Here is a 7,500-nt window from a genome sequence, read left to right on the forward strand (position 1 = left end):
CCAGCTCGGTTGGACTCTGTTCGGTTCTGAAGTGGAAATGAGTTTTTTTTTTGGATATCTACTCCAGACAGATACACGCAAACTAGCGGGGGCGGAGGGGGGGGGGCGTTGCATCCCATTCCATTCCCCCTCCTGCGTTTTGACATTCAAATCAGCGTCTGAAGTTTGAAAACAGACCCTCCTGACGGACGGGTCCCGGTACGATGTGATGGCAGTTGAGGTCAAATGTTTGCAAAACCAAGGCTGGATGTTATCTTATCTCAGATGAGCTGTAAACAGATTACTGAGCCGTTAGGACGCTGTGACCCGTCCTGGCTGGCCATCGGTCCCCTGGCAGGGTGGGCTGAGCTGGCTTCGTCCAGAGGCAGTTGGGTCCATGTGATGTTTCTGATATCGTGGGACTGTTGGGACCTCATGAGTTGACAGACCTGTAAACCAAAACCCTTTCCTGAGCGGTGAAGCGTGTTGTTCTGTGCTTCGCCACCCTAGTGGCCACACTGAACATTTGAAAGCTTTTTGACAGGTTATTTTTTTCAGAACTTATGCTACGTTTTCCAAAAGAGACAAGTGTGTGTTTATCGTTCCTTGAACAAACAAAGTGTAAAAATGGTTGGTAAAGGCCAGTCCTCGACCTCGACAACAGGTTTTTTTTGTTTTTAAAGTGCTTTGTTTGGACTAAAACAGCTTCCTTCACTAAACGTTCTTCGTCCTCATGGCCAGTTAGCGCTGTTGAAAAGCTCCAATCTACATACTGGACCTGTGTTTCTAATCCTGTTTGTGTGTTTTTAATTTGTGTGTGTGTGCGTGTGCGTGTGCGTGTGTGTGTGTGTGTGTGTGCAGGTGCGACGGCTGTGGAGCCGTGTTCCATACAGAGTGTCATCAGCGCGCCCAGCCGTGTCCTCGCTGCGTCCGCCGGGAGCTCCACAAGAGACCCTCCTCCTTCTGGAGCCCTGACGACGTGGAGCTGCCCTTCCAGGACACCTGATCTCTCTCTCACACACGCACACACACACACACACACACGCACACACACACACACGCACGCACGCACGCCGGAACAGCTCCGGACTGCTCCCTCCCTCTCACCAAAGTCAAAGGAAACGTGTGTGTTGTGTTTTTAAGTGTGTGTGCTCGCCTGGACACAACATGATGATGCTGCACGGGACGGTCAGAGTGTGAGCTGGAGGAGGAGTGTGTGTGTGTGTGTGTGTGTGTGTGTGTGTTGATGAGTCAGAGAGGGTCATACGGAGGTACACACACCTGCTTTCTGGGCCGAGCCGCCCTTGCCCCCCACACCTGGGAGGGGTGGATACTAACACCCACCGTGGAGGGACTCAGATCTGCTTATTTAACCTGCTTTCATCTGCTGGGGAGGACAGACGCACACCTACACACCTACACACCTACACACACACACACACACACACACACACACACACACACACACACACACACACACAGAGAGAGAGATCCACACACAGGATGATACACAGGAAGAGGAAACTCAGACTGAGTGTGAAGACTCATATTACCGTGTCCTCTTGACCCTGTATACGCACACACACACACACACACACACACACACACACACACAGCCGACGGTTATGAGAGGAATAGCTGGCGCCAGACTGAATGATGTCACTCGCATTCTCCTCCCAATGACCCCATGACCCCTGAATCTGACCTCTGACAGAGAACTACGCCCCCCCCCCCCCAGTTTACTCATCACTCTCCTCCTCTCCTCCTGTCCTCTCCTCCTCTCCTCCTCTCCTCCTCTCCTCCTGTCCTCTCCTCCTCTCCTCTCCTCCTCTCTCCTCCTCTTCTCTCTCTCCCCTCACATGTTTTTGCACTATTTATGCATGTTCAAGGATGTCAAGCCACAGACTTGGGGGTATTTAACCACTGTATAGAATAAAGTATTTGTTTCTTGAACTCTCCCCAAATTGTATATCTCCCTCTGAACCTCCTTCATCTAAAAGGTATTAAAGGACGTATTCCATAGGAAGGTCCTCAGAGAAACTATTAGGGATTGTTACCCATGTTCAAGACTGGAGACAGAGTCTCTCACACATTGAATCCTGTGTCATATTCTTCTATCAGGCACAGTTGTGTGTGTGTGTGTTGATGGGTGTGTGTGTGTGTGAGTGACTTCTCCTCCGAGGCAGGAGGCTGCAGAGTGATTGACTGACTGTGTCTCCCTGAGTGGAAGCTCCGTCAGGTCAGGCCCAGCTCCAGCTCTGGAGCCTCACCCACAGAAGGGCCAAATTACAGCCCAGCCATCCAGCCAGAGACCAGAGCCCCATGATCAGCAACCCACAGCTGGGCCTGGGCCTGGAACTGGGACTGGGACTGGGACTGGGACTGGGCCTGGGACTGGGCCTGGGACTGGGCCTGGGACTGGGCCTGGGACTGGGTCTGGGACTGGGACTGGGACTTGGCTCTCTCTCCCTCTCTCTCTCGCTCGCTCAGTGGGCTCACACACTCTGGATCTCCATCAATCGCTTCTACTGCTACTGCTGGTGTGTGTGTGTGTGTGTGTGTGTGTGTGTGTGTGTGTGTGTGTGTGTGTGTGTGTGTGTGTGTGTGTGTGTGTGTGTGTGTGTGTGTGTGTGTGTGTGTGTGTGTGTGTGTGTGTGTGTGTGTGTGTGTGTGTGTGTGTGTGTGTGTGTGTGTGTGTGTGAGAGAAAGAAAGAAAGAACGTTTGAGTGTGCGCGCTGCACACTTGTTTGATTGAGTGTGTGTGTGTGTATATTTTGGACCCTATTTTTCCATTACTTGAATTATACATAGGCAATAATTGTTTTGTTTTGTTTTTTTGTTTTGTTGCATTGTTGCCTTCTCCTCTCCTCCTCTCCTCCTCCTGCTTTCTGAGGTACCGTGCTTTAATAGTGCAAAACTTTGAAAAGAAAGAAGCTTTAGCCTGAGTTGAGTGTCTTCCCATATGCAACCTATAGCCTTCACATGGACACCCTCTCCCTCGTCCAGGTCCCTGTTCAGACACCTCCTCCCTTCCAGGTCCCTGTTCAGACACCTCCTCCCTTCCTCAAAGTCACCGCTGATCTGACATGATCTGATTGGTCGCAGCAAGCTTTCCACTGCCTTTATTTCACCAATCATATCAGGTCAGATCAGTGATTTCTTAAAGGGAGGAATGATGTATTATAAGGGTATTCGAACAGGTGTGTGTGAGTGTCTCTCTCTCTCTCTCTCTCTCTGTCTCTCTCTCTCTCTCCCTCTCTGTCTCTCTCTCTCTCTCCCTCTCTGTCTCTCTCTCTCTCTCTCTCTGTCTCTCTCTCTCTCTCCCTCTCTGTCTCTCTCTCTCTCTGTCTCTCTCTCTCCCCCTCCCCCCCCCCTCTCTCTCTCTCCCATCTCTCTCTCTCTCTCTCTCCCTCTCTGTCTCTCTCTCTCTCCTTCTCCCTCTCTCTCTCTCTCTCTCTCTCTCCCTCTCGGTGGTGTCTGCCTGTTGGTAGAGAGGCCATAGTGTTCGGTGGGAACAGGAACCGTGTCGAACTCTAGAAGAGGCCTAGCGTCTAACCCGGTCTTTGATTGGCTGTCAATCCGCCGGGTCGTCATGGAGGTCCAAGGCCTTTGGAACGGCCCTTTGATGCAGGACTTCAATATCAGTCCTAGGTCACCCGTGATGCGAACAGACAAGTGTTTATCTTACTTATTGATTTGATTTGGATTTTCTGTGTTGGTCTTTTGGTTGAAGTCCTATCACCTATCACCCCCCCCTCCCCGGTAAAAGGAAGATGAACGGCGAAGTCAAGAGGATGTGCTTGTTTAAATGCAGCTCCGTAGACATTTCTGTTTTGAATATTTTTGACATTTGCACTATGAATTGATTTGCTCTATTTTGGTTGGGGGTTTGTATGCTGGAATGTACAGGAAAGTGGCTTTTTGTTGTTTTTGTCTTTCTGTGTGTCAGAGAGAGAGAGAGAGAGAGAGACATGCTCTGAAAATTTGTATTCATGTTATTTATTGAGTGTCTGTTCTGCCTGCCTTAAATTGAAAGCCAATCCAACAAGCTTGTTGATGTTTCTCCGTTAGAGAGAAGCCGTGCATCCTTTCTTCCTTTCATCACGTCACCATGCCGACGTGGGAACCCTGGGTATTATAATGACTGGTGCTTCGTTTTGTCCATTTGTATAGAACGGTCCGAGACCAGCCGTCGTTCAGCGTGTTGGGACGAGAGGCGAGGGCTTTTACACCTGCTTCTTACCGCTACAAATGTGTACATGAAATGTGCTAAATGTCTACTATGACTAGTGTTTCTCCTTGTCTAACTGTGATGAACATCAGGGATTCGTGGCGCCGGGTGTGGTGGTTGATGCTGGGGGATTTAAGAGGGCATTGAACCTAAGAGGATTTGTACCCTGGAAGTGTTTTTTTTTCCTCATTCTGGACACCAAATAAGGATTTATTTTAGTGTATTTTCTCCCCCCTAACCCTCCCCTCCTCACACCTTGAAGCACTCTGTTACGGTGGACTCCTAACTCTTAAATCTGCGGTGCGCGTAACTCCCAACAATCACGCAATATTCCCCTTTGACTCCAAGGTAAGACTTGGACGTGAATGTCAGAGTTCCGCCCGTGTGGATCTGTGGAGTTAGGATTCCAACCTGACCGAGAACGCCCTGCTTCATGATACTCGTGGACCGCTTACTCAGCCTTTCTTACATTCTGTCAGGGTTTTTTTTGTTTTGTTTACTATTTATTGTAATTTATTTTCAGCACCATGTCTCGACTGTAGCACTGTTTCCCTACCGGGTCGTTTTGTGATTTCAACACTTGTCTGTGTCACAGCCAACCTTTTATGCAAGTGCAGGGACTTGTTTCACGATGCAGTCCTTCCTCCTGTGTGGTCTGTTCTGTTCTGTTTTCTTTCTGGGATATTTTTTTTTTTCTTTTCTTTTCTTTTTTTGCCACTGATGCCAATAAAACAAAGTACTTAACACAGCGTGGTGTGTACCGTGTGTAAACAGCGATTCATTTACGATCTGGAGTGACTTCACTTCTGTGACAGATATACGATATTATACAGTATAATGACCTCTAATTGTGTCGTCCTAAGGTCTGAGTCAGAACCAACCTAAGAATGGTACCAGAGTGGAACAAGTGATTCAGCTCTAGTCTATTTTAAGGAGGCCTGTTTAATGGTCTTCATGTTTTCTTGGTGGGGTTCGTTCTAGGACAGAGCAGGCCCAAACATACACTGACTCTTCCTGATCCTAAATTACAACCCCTGCATCCGTCTCAGGTTCCCCCTGGAGGGCCACCAGTAGACCTGTCACTAACCACACCCCTGGAGGGCCACCAGTAGACCTGTCACTAACCACACCCCTGCCACTGTAGACCTGTCACTAACCACACCCCTGCCACTGTAGACCTGTCACTAACCACACCCCTGGGGGGCCACTGTAGACCTGTCACTAACCACACCCCTGCCACTGTAGACCTGTCACTAACCACACCCCTGCCACTGTAGACCTGTCACTAACCACACCCCTGGGGGGGCACCAGTAGACCTGTCACTAACCACACCCCTGGGGGGGCACCAGTAGACCTGTCACTAACCACACCCCTGGGGGGCACCAGTAGACCTGTCACTAACCACACCCCTGGGGGGCACCAGTAGACCTGTCACTAACCACACCCCTGGGGGGGCACCAGTAGACCTGTCACTAACCACACCCCTGGGGGGCACCAGTAGACCTGTCACTAACCACACCCCTGGGGGGGCACCAGTAGACCTGTCACTAACCACACCCCTGGGGGGGCACCAGTAGACATGTCACTAAGCACCCCCTGCAGTGACAGTGAGTGTGAGAGTGTCAAAAGCATAGAAACAGGCAGGGGGGGGAGGGGGGCGACTGACAGGATGATCACCTGTCAGGGCTCTGGTTGAATTCTACCTCCCAGTTCAAGTCTTGCCCCACACGCTGTCGCTTGTTGTGGTCCTCTGTGGCTCAGCTGGTAGAGCACGGCGCTAACAACACTTAGGTCGTGGGTTTGATTCCTGCTGGGACCATATATACTGAAATGTGTGCACTCACTGCAATGTAAGTCGCTTTGGATAAAAGCGTCAGGTAAATGGCGTGTATTGTTGCTCGTTCAAGTAGATCAGAAAACCCTCGTTTTCAGGTGGAGTAGATGGTCAAGGTCTGTCATCTGACCTCACCTCACCTGTCATCTGACCTCACCTGTCATCTGACCTCACCTCACCTGTCACCTGACCTCACCTCACCTGTCATCTGACCTCACGTCACCCTCGATGCCTAAAGAACATATGGAGTCAGGCAGCAGCTTTATCCTGGGGTGAACAGAGATGAGATGGTGTCAGGCAGCAGCTTTAGCCAGGGGTGAACAGAGATGAGATGGTGGAGTCTAGTGAATGAGTCCCTGTTGACATCGCCATCCTCTCTCCTGACCAACATCAAGTGCCCAAGTGTGCACTTCACATGTAACTGAGTTGAGATGGTAAACTCACTCCTCCAAGCTGAAATACCTCTCTCCTCTCCTGCTCCTCTCTTCTTTTCCTCTCCTCTGCTCCTCTCCTCTCTTCCCTCCACTCCTCGTCCTCCTCCTCTACTCCTCCTCCTCTCTTCTCTCCCCTCCCCTTCCCTCTCCTCATCTCCTTCCCTCTCCTCCTCCTCCCCTTCCCTCTCCTCCTCCTCTCCTTCCCTTTCCTCCTCCTCTCCTTCCCTCTCCGCTCCACTGAGGGTGGCCCTTCTTTCCCGGCCAGTTTACTTTGTCAATGCTCCACTTTTCCCCTCTCTCTCTCCTCCTCTCTCTGCTCTTCCCTTCCCTTCCCTCTCCTCCTCCCCTCCCTCTCCTCTTCCCTCCCCCCCCTCCCTCCTCTCCTCCCCCTCCCTCCTCCCCTCCCTCTCCTCCTCCCTCCCCGCTTCACTGAGGTGGCCACTTCTTCTCCAGCCAGTTTACTTTGTCAGCTCTCCACTTTTCCTCCCTTGCTACTTTTTTCCTGTCCTGTGGGCAGCAGCAGCAGCAGCAGCAGCAGCAGCAGCAGCCATTCCTCCAGGCCGAATCTCTAAAGCTTCCCTCTGACAGCAGAGTAATCCCCAGGGATCTGCCGCCCGCCGGGCCGATGGGCTGGTACACGCCCGCTGCCCCGGACACTCTTTGTGTTCTCCAAAGTGGCAGAGAGGCTGAAAGGTTTGGCTTGTTTTTCGAAGGGGCCTTGAGCCCAAGCGCTCTGTTGATTCCAGACTCCATTAGGTTGTTCCTGTCGTGGGCAGGCCAGAGTTGAAGCCTCATCTCACCCCCCCCTCCCCCCTCTCTCTCTCTCTCTCTCTCCTAAATGGACCCGGTTTGTAACCATTTGGGATTAAAGTGTTGTATACCGTATATTTTTTAGTATACTAAATATATACTTTAGTATTCTACTCTCAGGACTTTTTTCATTGTTTCTTCTGAGATGCAGACAATGAGAGAGGAAGTTGATGCATTATTTTTATTTCTGGAATAATTGCAACTGAATTAA

This window comes from Argentina silus, assembly GCF_951799395.1.
Source record: "Argentina silus genome assembly, chromosome: 12".
NCBI lineage: Eukaryota > Metazoa > Chordata > Actinopteri > Argentiniformes > Argentinidae > Argentina > Argentina silus.